This window comes from Miscanthus floridulus, chromosome 7 (assembly GCF_019320115.1).
Source record: "Miscanthus floridulus cultivar M001 chromosome 7, ASM1932011v1, whole genome shotgun sequence".
Lineage (NCBI taxonomy): Eukaryota > Viridiplantae > Streptophyta > Magnoliopsida > Poales > Poaceae > Miscanthus > Miscanthus floridulus.
This window is the reverse complement of record NC_089586.1, coordinates 115,548,013-115,557,862: the sequence shown is the minus strand read 5'-3', so window position 1 is coordinate 115,557,862 and position 9,850 is coordinate 115,548,013. Positions and strand designations below refer to the sequence as shown.

General features: G+C 44.4%; 1 pseudogene; it reads right to left on the bottom strand.

Moving 5' to 3' along the window:
• Nucleotides 1–284: 284 nt before the first annotated feature.
• On the bottom strand, nucleotides 285–3,187 carry LOC136464373 (ran-binding protein 1 homolog c-like; annotated as a pseudogene).
• Nucleotides 3,188–9,850: the final 6,663 nt, after the last annotated feature.

Genomic DNA, 9,850 nt, shown 5'->3' with positions numbered 1-9,850 from the left:
GCGCGCGTTGCGTGTCTTCAAGTAAAACCGCAGCGTAGCGTTGAAGGCAACGTGAATATATTACAGGAGTATCTTGTTTAGCATGTAACTAGAAACGCGGGCACAGCTTTGCCGCGTCTTCCCTTTTGATTAGCCAGCGACAATAAGAATATAAGTGTAGTGACGAGAAACTCAGCAATTTTTTATTCATTTTATGATTTTTATGTATTTTCGAGACTTTATCATCATGAAGGTATAATTTTATTTATCCCTAAAAAGCATAGGTAAAAGTTTATATGAAAAAATTCTTACTAAAACATGCCATAATCTGTAGCAGTTCTCCTTTATTAATGCGATTCTTGGAGAGGACGGAAGAAATTAAATGGTACAGACATGCTGACCCCAGCCATCCAAGATAAACAGACAACTTAAAAAATAACAGTCTATCAACCAAGAAAACCATGTAGATGACTGATGACTCTGATTTCACCTAACACAAGCATTCATCCCAGAGAAAACACAATGAAAATTTGTGGAGGGAAGATGAACCTTGACAACAAAATGAATGGAAGGACACTCATTTGACCCTTGTTTGCGTATACAAACGTCTTCAATCTTTAGCATCCTTCTTATCATCAGATGCAGGAGCCTCGGCAGTGGAGGCTTCCTCGTTTTCTTTCTCCTCAGTCTTTCCTTGCTGTTCAGCTATCTCTTCAACAAGATCAACTTCTTGCAATCTGAATAGAATCGCAAGAGTAAGCAGCAAATTCAAAATAAACAAGGATGCCAAAAATATAAAATTGTCATACTATCATCATTCACCAAGCAATTGATATCTCAGAAAGAAACCAAAGTAAACCCAACCTAACACCACAATTCAAATTATCATCAAAAGTATAAAAGAACACTTTCTAGTTTCCAACATCTAAAGTTGTCCGAAGTTAAACATTTTTAGGTTTGACCAAATACATCAAAAGAGCACGACACCAAATTCAAATTATTAGATTAGATATACCATGAAATATGTTTATCATAATATACATGCTTATTTGATGTCATGCATGTTGTTCTTTTCTATGAAGTTGGACAAACTTAAAATAGTTCTTACGACAACTCTATAAGTTGATTTATTTTGAGACCGGAATATAACTAAAAATAGCAATCAATACCTAAACTACAACGCTGATGATCTGTCAGATATTTGTAGATATCAAACAAAATTTCCAACAATACAAGCATGATACATATCATCATCCCGCAAATGTCTCAAAATAAGCAAGCAAGCACCTGATGCCCTTCTAACACAGGGAAAAGCTGCCGAGATCCCTGGAAACTAAATTGTTAGGTCCTTGGAGTATACTGCTACTATGGTCCTATATAAACATGAAGGTCATGCATAGGCTAACCAATAGATGCGGTAGCTGAATGGAAGTGTGACATTAAAGTTAATTATTCATGGTGCATTGAGCAGCCACATTAACCTCAATAATCTGGCACCTGAGTGTGCAAAATTAATCAGTTATTCATGATGCATGTGGCAGGACGTGAGTAACATGCATGCATGTTAACGCAGAGCTGCAAAAGGTGATCCATTGAGCAATATCGGCATGGTGTGATCACATAATTAGCTAAGAAGTAACAGCATGGCTGCTAAATGTCAAGGCAAAAGTAATGCTAGATATACACGACACATGGCAACAAAAGGTCCAATGGCGATCAAAATTAGCTCAGTCTCAGACCATTTCCAACTTGGCACTTTTGCTACCCAGTCGTGAGTTACAGGTCTTCCACTATTGAAACTTGCTATTCATGTTTAGAGACCAAAGTAGCAGTTCGCTAATTTTAGAGTAGGTTCTATCGCGATCAATGGAAATAAAATATGTTTTGCTTTGAGCACAAGTATTCTCCCACATTGGAAGTAACTTAAAATACTTGAAGAACAGCAGACAGCCTGTGACTGCACCAAGAGTAGCATGCCAGAAATACAGGCAAATGCAAAACAAAACCATATCATGGAAACAGGAAACATGAAGCTTTATTGATGATTGTTATGAGGACAGCACTATGAGTTCGAAGGCCAGTACGATACAACTAAGAATTGATGGGGCATTCATAATGTGAAGGAGGGTCACCGAACAATATACATCAAAAACAAATACAATATATGAATGGCATCCAACAAACTTAGCTTATCACATAATTCATAGATCCAAAGGCCAGTGATCAATCAACTTTTCTAAGACAAAAGTAAGCCAAAACAACAATAAATAGTTCAATCAACAGAGCTACCAAACATTATGACAGTGTAAGCTGCTAGCTATGAACAGATGCAAGGAGAGATAAAGAGGTAAGATATGGTTCTAGGTGCTCACTCTCGACAGATCCAAAACGGATAGCGAACATCTCCTCCTTGAGCTCACCGTCGGCGAAGTCCAGCGCGTGCCACACGCACGACTTGTCGCTCCCCGCGTGCTCCTGCATCTTAGTCGTCGCCACCACTGTGCGAACGGAGAAAAGGGTTAAGCAATACTCTCCAATGTCAACGAAAATCCCACAAAAAGACCGTGATTACCAAGATGATTGGCGCAGATCTTAAGTGTCTTCGCCTGACGCATCACGAGGCGGACCTTGGCGGTCTCCTTGTGCTTGAGCAGCTTCACAGTGCCTGTTCCGCGCTCTTTCCACTGGTTCCCCTCCTTGTCGAACCGGTAGAGCTTCGCCTTCCTGCACAATCGCCGCACGTCGTCAGATCAACAAGACCTAGCCACCAAATCGGATCGGGGCGGATCGGGGAGGGGGAGGATCGAAGCGGCCGCGGATGACTCACATGTCGAGGAGCACGTCCTCGTCCTCCTCTCCGGTGGTAACGGCGACCTCCTCCAGCTTTACGATGGGCGCGACCTGGGCGCCGTTGTCCTCGTCCTCGCCGGCCGCCGCGGCCTCCTCCTCCTCCTCCTCCGCTGGACGGTGTTCCACCGGGTCGGCCATGGCGTTCGGCGCGGTGGCGTCGGCGGCTGCAGTAGGGCTCGGGGCCTGCGCTTGCTGGCTGCGCTCCTGCTACCGGTTGCTGCTGTCCGTGGCGGCCGAGGGCCGCCGGGCCCCACTCACGCCAGCGCAGCGGCCGCAGGGGCGACGTCGCCTGGCACCCGCCGCCGCATGAGCAGGGAAGGGGAGAGAGAGAGAGGAAGGGGAGGGCGAGATGGAGGTGAGAGGCAGGCAGCTAATTTTTTTTTAAAAAAATATATAATCAAAGGTGGCCTATATTTTGATTTGAGAAAAATCTGAGGAGGTTTTCGTAAAAATTGTTGAGAGTGTCTCTGGAGCGCGGGTTGATTTTCGATAAAGAGAAGGTCTTGTTTGCAAAAAACTCAGAGCCCATCCGATCTGGACTTGATTTGGAAATAATCTGAGGTGTTTTTTGCAAAATATTCTGAGAGGGCCTCTGGAGCGCGGGTTGATTTACGAAAAATATAAGGGGTTTTCCGTAAAATGGTCACGGATCGCCCGATCTAGGCTGTCTGCGTGCCCGATCAAACGGCCTCGAAAAGCAGGTGACGTGGTACGCTGGCTGGCCGCGGTTTGGGCGCAGGATTCATTATGTAAAGATGCTCTGGTTGGCATCGGCAGGACACGACCATGACACTTCAGCTGTTTTTTCAGGGTAGCCAATGACTATTGGCCCTGTTTGGATGCATTTCTTTCTACAGAAATGCAGTGGTGTGGGTGTCTGTCCGTCCGTCCGTCCGGACGCCGCGTGACTCACTGTGCCTCGCTGTTGCCGCCTCCTAGCTATGCGCCCTATCCTGCGTCGCTCGCTCCTCACTCCTACCCGTCGCACGCCCCACCCGAGCCTCTCGCTCCTCGATCTCGCTCGCCACGTGCCCCACCCGTCGCTCGCTCCTGCGCCGTCGCGCGCGCCGATGGCCGCTGGGCGCACCTATCGGGGTGCCTCAAGTCGTCCCCACCGAGCTAAGGGCACCCACGACCCGACCGGTGCTGGTAGTGCTTGCGCGTCGCGCTCGTCGTCGACTCCCACCCCAACGGCCGGAATCGACCGGCCCCTGCCTCCCGTCCCCTATGTTGCAAATGCATGTTTCAAGTGTTTCAAATATTTCATATTTATGTTGCAAGTGTTTCGTATGGATGTTGCAAAAGTAGATCGGGATGTTGCACATATTGCAAGTGTTTCAGAGCTATGTTGCAAGCTTTTGTTCAAAAATGTTTCATCTGTTTTAGACGTATATTACAGCAAGTGGTTTCATGTTCCAAGTGCTTTATCTGGATATTGCATATGTTTCACACATATATTGCAAGTGTATGTTATAAATGTTTTATCTATTTTAGATGTATGTTGCATTCAAGTGTTTCATGTTGTTTGGAGAGTCATGGGGCGCGGTGAGTGATGGGCGCATGGACTGGGCGCCGGGGATGGGACGCGGCGAGCCGGGGGCCTACATATGGGGCACACGGCGCGTTGGGGGCATGCGAACAAGGCATGCTCATCCTCAGCCGTTCATCCTGGCTCCCAACTCCCGCCCGCGTGAAGAGAGAGGAGGTTCAAAGGGTAGGAGTGGTAGGCGCGGTGACGGGGGCGGGGTACACGTGCGGGGCATGGCGAGGTGAACGGGGGTAGGCTGCGCGGGCGTCCGGGCGCTTGCGTCCATCCAGACGTCCGGACAGTAGCCACACTGTTGTTTCTACCTCAACCTATGTGTGTCAAAGTGGATTGAAAGTGAAACTTAATTAGATTAATTTCTATCTCAACCTACTCCAAAACATGTGGATGAGGTGTTTTGAAGTACATATAAACAAGCCCTAAAAGAGATTGAATCCTGTATGTGTCAATTCCCTTTCATCCTCTCTCTAAGGGATTAACCAAACAAGACATCCTCAGAAGATCCAAAATACGTCCATGCTCGTTGATCATGCTACAACCTATGAGAGTGTTGAGCTGTGATATTTGAATGTGTTCCTAAATAATGTTGTAAGGAACTTGGCCAACTAAAAGGGAGAGAAGGAATTGGATAAAAAAAAACTTAACCTAGGGTTCTCCTTTGGACTACACAAGATTAACTAACGAGCAGTGCACTTAGGATATCTATATCTAGTGTTCTCTATTTAGATGAATACATGAAGAGTTTTCCAGCATTGTGCGCTTAGGTATATCTAGTGTTTTGTACTTACCCGAACCTATAATGAGTTTTGCAGCCTAGAGCCAATTTTATTAACTAGCCTAACCAAATCTAGAAAAATAAGGGCACACAAACAATCAGATATTGAAGTGCAAATTAGGTAAGTAAAAAGATCAAACAAGGAGGCACAAAAAATCCAAGATGTATCAGTTGCCAAAACACAAGCTTTAGTCAATATTGTAGCTCCACGAAGGTACGGCTTGTCACTAAGCCCTCCCTCGTTCACTAAGTTAGCCTCACCACAAAGGTTCGCGCCAACTAAGGTAAGTGTCGCAAACCACTTAGGCTCGCTAACATCGCCTGACTCTCTGGGTCAACTTGGCGCCGTCGACTACGAAGCTTCTCCACCAAGAGGTCTCCTCATTCTCTGCACACAAAGTTGTCATCGCTCCAAACCAAGCTTAAAGTGTCATTGACGTTGCCGGTGAGCCATAAATTCCCTAAGGTCCTGGCAACCAAGCTTATCAGAGATCAACTCAACTCTCTCTCTCTCTCTCTCTCTCTCTCTCTCTCAAACAAGGATTACGCATCACTAATCACTCTCTAATTGCTCTCACAAAGTTTTTTATATGAATAATAAGCTCTTGTATGTGGTTGGAGCATATATTCAATTGTAGCAAGTTTCTAATTTTTATGGACTCCAACACTATTGAAAAAACTGGTTAGAGGTATAAATAGCCTCAAGCAAGTCATTTAGCTATTTCTCCAATGGTCACAATTTTCTGTAAGCACTAGATTATCCGCCTTAAAAGAGTGGAATAGTACCGTCGAATCATACGGTGATACTATGTGAAATATGTGCACTGTTCCTACCCATTGCCTCAAAAACATTGAGCACTAAATCATTACTACGGTACTATTTTAGAACACGTCTTCTTGATATTTTGGTCATATCTCCTAACTCTGAACTCTGAATCGAAGATCTTTTATTTGTTGGAAAGCTTGTAAGGTGCTTTACAAGATTATGCAAATATTGCACTGGGTAAATAAAAATATAACAGGTCATCCAATGAAGATCAGTACCCTGTGAATGTCCTGATGCTTTGGTATTTTGGCCGTATCTTTTATCTCCGGACTCTAAATAATATGATCTTATACTAGTTGAAAATCTTTTAAAACTCAATTTGAGAGTTAAGAGATATGGATGCTGGCAGCTGCGGCTGCAGGTTCAGGCGCCACATGCTTGGCTTCACATTGAGGTGGTTGGCAACCATCTGGCAGCAACACAAAATGGCAGTAAATATGGTGTCAAATATCTATACCAGGGTATCCGAGCCAAAGGATTAATGAGTGTCACGTCGGCTCATCCGATGGTTAAGGAAGTAACTGTGACCTCGTCCGACTCCGAGGACGAGGTTTCCGCCTCGTCCGACCCCAAGGCGTGGGCTCCGACTCGTCCGACCCCCGTGGATCGGATTCCGCCTCGCCGGGCCTCCAGGGCAAGATTTCCGCCTCGCCCATTCCCTGGGGGTCGGATTTGCTACCGGACAAAAGCAGTGGCCCCAGAGGTAGGACCCGAACCGTTTCAACCACTATGGCGTGGAGGCGCGCGCCCGGGATGTAACACCCTAAAATTTGTACTTTCGAAAATAGGATTTAAAATTATCTATTTGTAATTTTTTGTGCTCATGAAAACATAGGAAAATAAAATTTTTCATTAAATTAAAATTCATCATAAGGTAGCAACATGTTTGAGCATACATGCCTTTGCATTTGATTTATTTAGTTGAGTGGTTTTGATTGAAAATTCAAAATGGTTAAATTGCTTTTGCAAGTGAAATTTGAAATTGGCTTTGAAATAAAAGAAAAGAAAAAATAGAAAAATAAGAGCATTTAAAAAGTTGTAAAATTTATTTTTAGAAAACTTACTAAAATTCCTCATTTTTACTTGAATTGAAAAGTGTGTTTGAAACCCCATTTGAATTTGACTTTGGTCATGTTTGAATTTGGTTTTGAAAACAAAATAGGAAAAAAAAGTTGAAAATTGGAAAAAATCTCCTTTTCTCATTCCTGGCCTGAAGGCCTGCTCGGCCCGCTCTTCCCCCTTTTGGCCCGGGACCCTGCTCATCCCTGTCGGCCTGTTCTCCCCTCTCTTTCTCCCTTCTCCACCGCCGGCCCAACCCACATGGCCCGCTTCCCGCGCGGCCTTGTTTTCCAGTGCTGGCCATCTCCCGCGCCCGCTCCTTCGTGCGGCCCAGCCGAGCGCCCGACCCAGGTCATGCCGCGCCCCGTGCGAGCTCCCTCCATCCCGCTGACAGCGCTGGCCCACCCGTCAGGGCACCTTCTTCCTCTTCTCGCCAAGTCCGCCTTGAACACGACCATGCCGACGCCGTCCGACTCCAATGCCGCCACACCTCAGCGTCGTGCCGCCCAAGTCCCTGCGCCCCTTTAAATGCCACCCGAGCCTGCATCGCCTCCAACCCGATAGCAAGCGCCGCCCCTGCTCATGCCGAGGTAGCCCAACCCTAGCGCCGCCGCAAGCTTGGAGTGCCATCGTCATCTCGTCGAGCACCGCGCCACCCTCCGTTGCTCCCCGCTCGCTTCTCTTGGGTCTGGTGAGTTCCCCACCCCCTCATCTCTCTTCCCGTGTCACCGGTGAGTCAAACCGTGCTCGATAGGCCAAGAACCGAGAGCTCCGATGAGCTTTTCCATGGCGCCACCATGGATGCCTCGCCGCCTGCCCTATTCTGGTGGCCATGCTCTCTCTCTCCCCTCCGCTTCTATCTTGGCCGTTCAAATCTAATCCGCCGGCCCCAGATGAAGGATACCCCTTCGCTGCTAGATTTGCAGAAGAGCCCTTATAAATATTTGTGACTAAACCCGCAGTCCAAAACATATTTCCCGATTCTATTTTCTTCTTTTGAAAGCGTACTTTGTTTCGGTTTAGATCCAAAATACGTTTTCACTTATTTACAGATTTGCCACTGATTTTGTTTTACCCATAACATCTCCGTTTTAACTCCGATTTGACCCGTTCAACTCGCGTTAGGTTCGTAATTTCATAATCTACATGCTCATACTACTGTTAAATATGTTTTCAACTTTTAAAATTTTGTGGTTAGATTTAATTTATTATTTTAATAAAGGAAATCTTGTTTATTTCATATCTTCTCTGTTTTAGCTCCGTTTTTATCCATTCAAGTTGCGTTAGATTCATAGCAACGAGATCTACGTGTTAGAAACAGTGGTTACCATGTCACTATTTCTAGAATTTCATGGTTTAAACTCTAATTTGAATAATAATTATGCAACTAGATTTTATAGATAAAATATGATTTGTTTTACTTTAGTTTTATAATTCGAATCTAAGTTTGATTTAATTCAATTTATATAAGCTTCTATATAGTTAAAATAAATGAAGCCTATAGTTTTCTTTTCCGCATATAAAGCAAATCTATCGGTAGATGTATCTTTTTAACCGTAGCTCCGATTAGCATGCCTCTCGTGTTTGTGTGTTCGTAGCGATGCGTAGAATCGTATTTCAAACTCTTTCACTTATTTTTCTATAATTGGTGTACTATTCTGATTTAGTTCTATTGTTTGCTTTATGTATGATTGTATGGATGCTTGTGTGGTGCTTTATGATTACGTCCAGTCGGTGAGATATACGTGGGGATCAAGAAGAAGAAGAAGAACGTTGAAGATTAAAGCTTACAGAAGGATCGGTGTTTAAGGCAAGTATAGCATGGGATCATTATCGTAGAACCGACCAATTTATAAGAGCACAAGTACAATGGCAGCCCGTAAGCGGTCGCACTGTCATACTTGAGCCCATATAAACCTGGTAGTCTGTCGAGTACCACGACGGATCTCGAAAAACGATCCACAACAACCAAGATCGTACATGATTCAACATACATGTCACATATTACATAAAGTTCATAGATACATTTCCATCATCAGAGTATAAAATAAAGTTGTTACAAACCAAGTTTGATAGATAATAACGGAAGCAAATTAAGTTTGAAAGTAGCATTTGCCAACATAGTTTAATACAGTGCCAACATATGATCACAGTCCACAAAAGCATGTAGAGGGATTAATAAAGAAGCCTGCCCAAGGCTTACTCCTCATCCACAGCGGGATAGAAGCAACTCTTGCAATAACCATGATAAACTGTGACATCTGCAACAATGGGAAATAAAACCCTGAGTACGAGAAGGTACTCAGCTAGACTTACCCATCATGAACCAGAAATAAATTGACTCCAAGGATTATGCAAGGCTGTATAAGTGGAGGTAGCTTGACAACATTTGCATAAAAAGCGATTAACTTAGTTACACAATTATAATTCCGTTATCAAGTTATTTATAACTATCCATCTCTAAATTAGTAACTATCCTATGCCAAACATGTGGTATATCATTTTAAGAGCATACAATAGTAACCATAGCAGGTATAGAAATTCCATGTTTACTCGAACCATCATATTTCATATTACAATTACTATGATGTTGGGGCTAGCCAAGTTTCTCACTATCCGGAAGAGACGACAATTCGAATTGATTTCAACCAGCTGGGAATTTATTCCTAACACAAACCCAGGCGGACCAGATCAATGGTCACCTTAGGTCACCTTTGGTACAACTCAAGTCCACATGTCGTGGGTTCGCCCAGCGCCGCACAATCAGGGACAACCAACTGCCAGGACGTTCAGGACTTTCCTACCCTTGGGCTCA